The sequence below is a fragment of the Vombatus ursinus genome, unplaced genomic scaffold, assembly GCF_900497805.2.
Source record: "Vombatus ursinus unplaced genomic scaffold, bare-nosed wombat genome assembly UNPS02010822.1, whole genome shotgun sequence".
NCBI lineage: Eukaryota > Metazoa > Chordata > Mammalia > Diprotodontia > Vombatidae > Vombatus > Vombatus ursinus.
The window spans coordinates 6806487-6815902 of NW_020950600.1; the positions used below are offsets into that span (position 1 = coordinate 6806487).

At 47.8% G+C, this 9416-nt stretch overlaps 1 protein-coding gene across 1 annotated transcript in view; it reads right to left on the reverse strand.

Moving 5' to 3' along the window:
• Window positions 1-9416, reverse strand: part of PANK4 (pantothenate kinase 4) — a 44641-nt gene that overhangs the window by 33944 nt on the left and 1281 nt on the right. The window lies entirely within an intron of this gene.

The following is a 9416-nucleotide window of genomic DNA, read 5'->3' on the forward strand; positions in this document are numbered from 1 at the left end:
CTGCTGATGACCTAGATTATAGGGCCTAGAAGGAAAGAGCTGATAATGCCAATGTTTTCACTGAAAAGCTTTGTAACTGACAACCTTCCTCAGTGGCCTGGCTACCAGTGGAACAAATTTCCCAACATACACAGTTGAAGAAATGAGGTGGTTTTTAATGACTTCAAAAGAACTATTCACCCAAATGAAGAGTTTTAATATCACCCTTCAAGGGAAGACTGGAAACTCCATGAGGCCAGAGACTGTTTCATACACTGCTCTGTATCCCCAGCCCAGGGCACACAGAACCTATCACATTCAAAGTAGGATCTACATAAAAGGCTTGGGGACAGGTTAACTGACCCTAGAGAAAGGTAATACGAACCCAAAATAATGAAAAGCAATCGAATGGTTAATTCCAAAGCCCTAATTCCCTACAATGACAAAAATAAGTCAACTTCCTCTCAAAATCCTAGTGCCCGGCAAATTTTGGCAGTTAATCTTGATGGGCTGCAAACTAAGAGGAAGAAGGAGGTTATTCCTGAAATAAACAACGTGGAGATTAAATAAGATTATCTGAGGAGTCACCTGCTGCCAAGGACAAATAGTCAACGGCTTCTACTTTGAGACAAAGTAGGGAGGGAGAAAGAGGGAAGGAGGAGAGGGAGGGAGAGAGAAAAGAGAGAGGGAGAGAGGAAGGAGAGAAGGGGGAGGGGGGAGGGGGGGGGGAGAGAGAGAGAGAGAGAGAGAGAGAGAGAGAGAGAGAGAGCGCACATAAGGCTGAGCAGGTCTGTGCAGGGACTCCTAGGCCTTAGGAATGATGGCAAACAAAAAGAAAAGAAACCCTTTCTCAATATTCCCCAAATGGGGCATTAAGCATGACGCAGTAGAAGCTGGGAATGAAAAGATGTACCAGATGACCCTGAAGGTTCTTCTCAGCTATGATTCTATGAACTAAAACCAAAGCATTCCAAAATAACTTGCAGAGAAACTTTTTTTGCCCAGGATATAGGCGGAAAAGAAGGAAACAATTCTTTACAGACTCTCCAGAAGAGAAAGGGCTGGATCAGTGTGTCTAAGGCCCCCAGCAGTGGTTTTTGAGTTGCTGCCCCCTCCCCCATCAAGGAGGCCCATTGCCCTCTGGCCCAGCTGTTCAGTGGAGGAGTCTGTGCTTACATCAAGCCACAAAGTTCTGCTCTGTAATTCCAACCCACTGCTCTGAGTTCAGACCTCAGAAGCCAAGCGGAGCAAAGTTAACCCTTCTCCCACAAAAATACTTAACAGCTTAAAATCAGTGATTGTGGAGACTCTGACAATCAACAGAAATTATTTTAAAACTTCTGTTTTGCAAATGATTAAGTACTTAGAAAGCAAATGGAAAGGAACACATTAAAATTTGACACCAAATAATCTAGGATACATTAAAATACACTCAGAAAGCTTGCATGCTTAGAATACTAGTTTGGTCTCAAAAAACATGCACTAACACACATCCCCCAAACCAAAACGTTTTCCTCTATCATTTATTGTCCTGTATCTCCCTCTCTCTCTCTCTCTCTCTCTCTCTCTCTCTCTCTCACTCACACACACCCCCCCACCCCCACACCCCTCATCTCCTCAAGTGTCTTGTAAGGGAACAGAGATAGTCTTGGTATCTCCCCTCTTCCTGGCCTCAGATGATGCCAAATCTACGGTTTAATTAAAAGAATTTCTAAGAATTGATCATTTCATGAGTCCTCCCATGCAGTGATATAAATTAACAGCGCTCTGTAGAGATGAGCAAACCAAAGCAGGTAAGAGACCTTTTCAGTGACTCATCAATCATGGAGAAGACAGGCATCAGATCCCACCCATGGCTCTTCCAGCTGGGATCCCACGACACAGCACATGTTGGTTCCAATACTCACTGCTCCCAGAAGGCAAACTAGGGAAAGTCTGTCACCCTCAAGTAACAAGGAAACCAAAACATTTGAGAAGCAGCTGAACCGGGGGGGGGGGGGGAGATATTCTTCATACACTGAACAGGAACAGCTCTGAACTGCTGCACCAAAAGAAATCTTCCCTATAAAATGGGCACTGAAAATCCCCAAAGAGGGCAGGCCTCTTTCGACTGCTGCTGCTGCTTCTTTTTTTTTTTTTTATGGGCCATCAGGATTAAGTGACTTGCCCAGGGTCACACAGCTAGTGTCAAATGTCTGTGGCTGGATTTGAACTCAGGTTCTCCTGACTCCAAGGCCGGAGCTCTATCCACTGAGTGACCTGGCTGCCCCTGGACTGCTTCTTAATTCAGGGGGTGGGGGATGACTCACTCAACCTCAGAGCTGGAAAGGATCTCAGAGGGGGCAAGCATGAAATCCAACTCCCAGCTGAACAGCAGTCTCTTGCCCAACACTTCCAGAAAGCAGAAGGTGGCACAAAGTGGGGTTCCCCCTCCACCTCCCCAAGGCCTCCACAGAGTCCACTATGCTTGTGGATAGTTGTTAATTATGAAGACATTTGTCCTTACATCCAAGCCTTCTGAGACCAAGCAGGAGAAACCTACTCTCCCTTCCACAGAACAGCCGTCACATACCTAAAGGGAGCTCTCATCCCCTTCCCCTGCCCCAATCTCCTCATTCCAGGCTAAATAAAGCCACTTCCTTCAGCCGGTCCTCCAATCCCCTGACTGCCCAGGTCACCCTGGACACGGACACACTCCACGTCAATGTCACTAAGAGGAGGTTTCCTCTTTTATGATAGTGCTTTCACAGAGCAAGGCTGTTATCACGGGCACCGGGGGACATAGTGAAAGACTCCTTAAAAAGGATGACAGGAGGGAGAAAAGTCCTTCCAGGGCTGGGTGTCAGGAAGAGGGACAGGGAATGAGTATTTAATGAGCACCTACTATGTGCCAAGAATGTGCTACATGCTTTACAAATATCTCATCTGAATCCTACAACAACCCTGGGAGGTAGCTGCTATTATTGTCCCCCTTTTACAGGTAAGGAAACTGAGGCAGACTGAAGTGAAATGACCTGCCCAGGGTCACACAGCTAGTAAGTGATTGAGGTCACATCTGAATTCAGGTCTTCTTTGACACCAGGCCCAGTGCTCTATACACTGGACCACCCAGTTGCCTGTCTCTAGGGGGTAGCCTTTTACCACACAGGATGATCTCATGATATCTTGGTTCATATGTGATGTGGAAAGGGAAAACTCCCTCCCAGTTTGGTGGGCATGTTTTGTACCAAGTGTTCCTACTATGTCATAGTAAATAAAAAATGAACACAGTACTCCAGATGTGACCTGACCAGTTCTGACCACTGGAGCCACACAAATATGGCTGGGGATCAGCCCCTGAGTACAAAAGCCAGGTGAGACACAGAGGATCCCCAGGGATCCAATCTGCCCTAGATTCACAAGGCCTGGGTACTCCTTAGGGTAATCCCCCCCAGTCCCTGTGGACGAAGGTAGGGATAACTCTGGTATTAACACCACAGGCATGGTTAAGACCTATATATCTAGGGCCAGGCACCCCAGGGGACCAGCTTCTCAGAATGTGGAGAAAGAAATCCACTTGCTTTGATCTATCTCTTGCCCAGTTTTGCCTGGGTATGTCTGCCCACTGTCTACAAAGGCAGAAGGGAGGGAGGGAGGAAGAAAGGCCAATACAAACCACCCATACACCACTGATTACTTTCTTAGCACATTTAGATGACTCAGGGAAGCCACATGAGGAAGGTCACCCATCAGGAAACCTTGGTTTCGAATCCTTTGTCTTACTTTTGAGCCAGGCCAGTGCTGTGATAAACAGACTCCTGACTTATCTTTCTCTCTTTCCAAGAAGGTGAATCAAGTCAGCTGGCCTCAGTCTGAGAAAGTTAAAAAGTCCTGCCAAGAACGTTAGAGATGCTCACTCAGGGTGCCTAGAAGTTTTTGTTTTCTGACTCCATAAAAAAAGCCTGGTACAGAAGAATGGTGGAAACAAATCTGAATGAGATCCTTACCAGTGCTGGCGAGCCCACTGGCCGTGCTGGTCCCCAGGATTCTCAAGTCCTGGCTCTGAGGTCTTAACTCACATGGGGGCTCCTTTAAGGACTGGCCACAAGCTCAAGAACAGTATACTTAAGGAGGAGGGAGGACTTTTTTTTTTTTAAAGAGATGAAATAAAAACCAGAACTAAAAATATACCCTTGAGTGTATCTGTTTTGAAAACCCCGTACTTCAACTCTGACATTAAGGGAAAGCCCTAATTCTAACTGGTGCCCTCAGAGACTTCTCAGCTACTTTATCATTAATCACTTGAACGTCCTGAATTTGAGACCTTTGGCCTCTGAAGGCAGAAATCAGATGATCTGCTTCTCCGAAGGGCAGTCAGCCAACAAGCATTTATTAAGCACCTACTGTGTGCCGGGCACTGGACTAAGCCCTGGGGCTACAAAGAAAGGCAAAAGGTAACTCCTGATTGCCTTTAGGACTGCGGCAGAGAGTGGAAAGTCCTCTGGGCTGGAGTCAGAAAACCTGGCTTAGAGTCTCAGCTCTCCCATGGGCTCATCAGGTGACTGTGGGCAGTCCTTTAGCTTTCCCAGTTTGTTTTCTCATCTGAAAGGGGGAATAATTAGACTGTCGCTTGGCTATTGTGAAAAAGTACTTTGTACTCTGTACAGCACTAACTGGAGAAACACAAGCTAGTATTAATGACTAGTATTCCTTCCTTATTCAAAACAAAAGATCAGAGATTGCCAACTGGAAGGGACCGATCCGGTCACTCAGAACACCCTAAATGCACAGAACACTGCCCAATTGTTCAGCCTGGCACAGTCAGCTAGCATAGCATAAACTGATACATCCTTCCTTGGTGGTTTTATGAACTTGCAGGATTTTTGCTATTAGTATTAGCAAGCCAAACTGCTTTGATCTATTCATACATCATGGGCCTCGCAGAGGGTAAAAGGGTTTTCAAGTCGGTCCCCCAAAAACACTTAAGAAAATGAGCTTCCCCTCTCTTATTTGCAGATGTGAGGGGCTATGGATGGGGAACAGGGCACATACTGTCAGCCGCTGTTGATGTGTTGGTTTGCTGAACTGCCTCCCCCCTCCCCCCTCCCCCCCTCCCCGCCTCCCCGCCTCCCCTTTGCTGGGTTGTTACTGCTTTGCTGCAGGAGATGGCTCCCTGGGGAGGGAAGAGGAGACAGACAGATTCAGAAATGAAAGTGATATAAAAAAAACAAAATATACAATAACACTTTAAACACTTCTTATATTCCTCATTTAACAGGTGAGGAAATTAGGGACCAGAGAGTGGAACAGATTTGCCCAAGGTAACCTTCCCCCTTGGCAGCAGAACTGAGCTGAGTATCCAATCTCCTGATCTCCAGAGCTGGTCCAAAGCTGGTTCCAATGAATAATAGGAATTCTATTTCGGCAACCCCCACAAGCCTAATTTTAAAACCCCTTGCTCTCTCTGACCTTCTCCTCACCAAAACGCTACAAATGCCCAAATGGCTAGGAACAGAAACCCCTTGAGGGAACAGACTGTGTCTCATGAGAACATTTTTTCCTGCTGAGCTTTGCACACAGGTGCAAATACTTGCTGCTGAAACACTTCTTGGTGAATTACATCTTCCAATTCCCTCACTGCCCAGAGTCAAGATGGCACCATCGGCTCTCCAGCCTCCATCCACTCTCTTCCCCAACACTGGGTTAAGTTAGACAACGCCCCATCTCCACTCCCACCATCCCCAAGTCAGGAAAACCAGGAGAGAAAACCTTCCAGTTTGAGGGAAACAAAACGACGATTCTTGTAGGGTGAAGCAAAGAAACACTTCCTATTCCCACCAAACTCTAAGAATACACTTGCTGTCCACCCAACAGAATGGACTATCTATCCCTTTCCTTAGCTCTTGGAAAGCCTCCTCAACTCCTACCACGTTACTGAAATGGGGGCCCTTAAAGGTCACCAACCACCTCAGGCCTGCCAAAATCCAACCATCTTTTCTGCGAACCTCACGTGGGTCATCTAATGTGTGGGTCTCGACCCACAGTTTAAGCACTGAAGAGGTCAAGAGTGGAAAAAGTTTCAGAATCCCTGAATTAACACAAAGCTCTTCCCTCCACTGCCCTGTGAAAGCTCTCAGCAAGAGCTGGGGCCAGGGGGGAGCGAGAGGCTGCCTGATCACTCCCTGTGATGAGGGAGGGAGAGCCCACAGGCCTCCAGCCCTCTGCAGCGAGCCATGCTGCCTTCCCTTTCAGGAATCTGTCTCCTACCTTAACAACAGGGATCTTACCCAACACTGGCCCCTCTTCCACCTTTCTGGACATTCCATCTTTGCCTCTTCACATTCCTCCTCCTTATTTTCCTGCCCACCAAACGGGCACGTTACTTAAAGTTCAATTATATACCCTTTGCTATAATTTCTTCATTTTCCAGCTTCACCTCTGGCCTCTTTGTGGATGCCACAAACACATGAATGTCCTGCTCCACCCCTCAACACCAACTTCCTTTGGACAAGGGCTCCTTTTGCTAACTCCCCTGGTTAGGTTTCACAGTGGTTAGAGCACAGGACTTGGGAGTCAAGAAGACTCGAGTTCCTATCTGGCCTCAGACTCTAGCTTTCTGACCTTGCGCAAGTCACTTAGCTTCTGTCTGCCTCAGTTTCCTCATCTGTAAACTGGGAGTAACAACTGCCCCTACCTCCCAAGGCAGGTATAAGAATCAAGTAAGTTAATATTTGTAAAGAGCTTTGCAAACCTTAAAGTACTATATAAATCCAAGTTATGATTTCTCTGACTTTTCAACTTCAGCATTTAAGGTGAGATATGTTTAATAACAGGGCATCACCTAGATAAATACTTAGAACCAATGAGTCCTAGATCTAAGTTTTTAAAGGGCAAAAGAAGCCTGTGATCCATTGGGTTTTAGTCCATGTTTTTGCATCAAACACTTGCTCTGGAATTAGCATCCTGTTCACAAAAATCCCAGATGTTCCTTGCTACCTTTGTAATCCTGGCCCAGAATTTCACCAATCCCTCCTCCCTCTCCTGCTCTGTAAGATACAGAGGCTGGCTGGCCTCTCTAAGGTGCCCTTTAGCTCCCAAGACTGTGGCCCTAAATCCCCAACCATATGACAAGGTAATGTGCTCAACACAATCAAAAATGGGGAAAATGCCCCTGGACCCAAGGGACCTCAAGTTCTATGCATGGAATAAATCAGCCTCCTCGGGAACCATGACTGCAATCACTATGAGCCACTTTCAAACACTAGAAATCAGAAAAACCAATGGTCTGGCTACTCATTCAGACACTGCATTTACAGGGTGAGACAATGGACTATTTTTAAACCAATGACAACATAAGCAAACTGATGGGTACTTTTATTTGTGCTTACCCATTCTTCCCGTTCATAAAAAACAGAAAACAAACCTCACTCTGCTTCCTAAGTAGGCTCTGACACAAATCCCCTCCTGAAATTCCATTCTGATTGTCCAAGGCAGGCCCTCCTTTTATGCTGACTTTCTAGTCAAGCCTCCAGAAAGACCTCAGGGTGACTGCACACCTCCCAGAGAGGATCCAGGTGCTGGAAGCTGGCTCAGGACTCCTCCTCCTCCTCAGGCCTCCTCCACAGGCCTACTCTTTTACTCAGCACAGGGAGGGTTGTTGTTTGTAAAGGAAAGTCAGAGGAAATTAGAATTGGTGCCAGTCAGCAGTGAATAACATCCTGGCTGTTCTGTAACTGTTACAAGCATCTGGAAACCAAACAGCCCCACTCTGGGAGGGAGAAGAGGCCCAAGGCAGCATCAGTCTGAGACCGAGCAGGACTCCCGATCACCAGTGATGGCAGAGGAAGTGTCCAGATACTGGTGATTCCTGATGGAATTCCTCATGGCCCAGGAAACCCTTCCTGCTCCCCTTCTTTCTGAACTGGACAAGTGTGCCCCCAGAGAATGGCAGCAAGAAAGGTGAGGAGCCTGTCTGGGCTTCCCCTTTTAGGAATAAGTGCCAAACTGCCCAAACCAGGTCACCCCTCCTCTCTGCTCCCTTAACAAACTGAGTCTCCATTAACAAACCAGGCCATTCAGAGGCACTGAGGTCTTAGTCCTGAGCCCCTCCCCCACCTGGTAGTCACCCCCTCCCCCCACCCCGAAGGAAAAAAAAAGACAAAACAACTATGAAAGGGTGCTCTCCCCTCCCCTGCTTCTTTTTAGCTGCTCAAAATTTCATTGGGGAAAAAATCAGGAAACCAAACAAATCAAACAAACAGAAGCCAGCACATGGTAGCCCCTTGATAAATACCTGTGGCCCTGGGTGGGCCCAGAAATTGTGAGTCCCCTCCCTCTATCCAGTGTCTTCTGTCCTTGTCCCCCAGCCCTCTACCCCAAAGGAAGGAGAATTGACAGACTGAAAGTGAAGTAGGGGTCTCTCCTCAAAGGACTCCTAGCCTTGAAGGCATAAACACAGGAACAACTAGGAGCCCACCACTTTCTGGGGAGCTGCTCCTACAGGATTTGTATGGACCCAAGTAAGGATCACAAGCTTACAGATCTAGAGATGGACCTCAGAATCCATATCATTTCACATTTGAGGAAACTGAGGCAAAGGGGTTTTAAGTGACCTGCCCAAGGTCACACAGGAAGTACTGGCAAAAACAGAAGATTTGACCCCAGTGCATACTAGGGGGATGAGAGGAGAGGAGGACAAAGATAGTGGCTGGAGGGGGGGGGGTTATGGGGTAGGGGAATAATAGGGAAGAAAAATCTTAGCCAGATCCTAAGAGGGACAAAGAATGTTGGGATGGGATGGCAGAGGGAGTGGATAATGAATGGTGGCTGGACAGAAGGACAGAGGGATAAAGAACACAGTGTCTAGAGGGTGTGAGGGGGGAGTTGGAGAACAGTATCTGGATCCCCCTTCAATCTGGCCACCAAAAGGAACTGCAGTGGTTCCCTATCACTCCCAAGTCCTCCATCGGGCTGGCCTCTTCCCCCCGAAATCTATGGCCTCCAAGCCTGGCCTGGCTCTCCCGGGTCTCCCCTCTCCCCCCAGATCTCAGTTTCTGTCTTCCTTCAGGTGTCTGCTCAAATCCCACCTTCTCCACATGGCTTTCCCAAGAAGTCAGCAACTCCCCTCAGATTAGAAGGTGAGCTCCTTGAGGTCCCAGTGACCGGCTCATAATAAGCCCTTAATAAATGCTTGATGACCCACTGACCCTGGAGAGGTGGGGGCAGCAATGGTGGGTCTGGGAGGGAGAAAAGAGAAAGGAGGACAGCTGCTGAGGGAGAAAGGAGAGGAGAAGGAATAAAGGGATGGAGGAAAAAGTGGCAGGAAGGGGTGAAGAGGTGAAGGAGGGAATCCAGGCTGGAGTGTGGGCGCAGGTGATGGGGGAGGAGGTGAAGTGGGGAATAGTGGCCCGACCCCGGGGGGGGCAGGGTGCGGGTGAAGGGCCCGGGTTGGGGGGGGG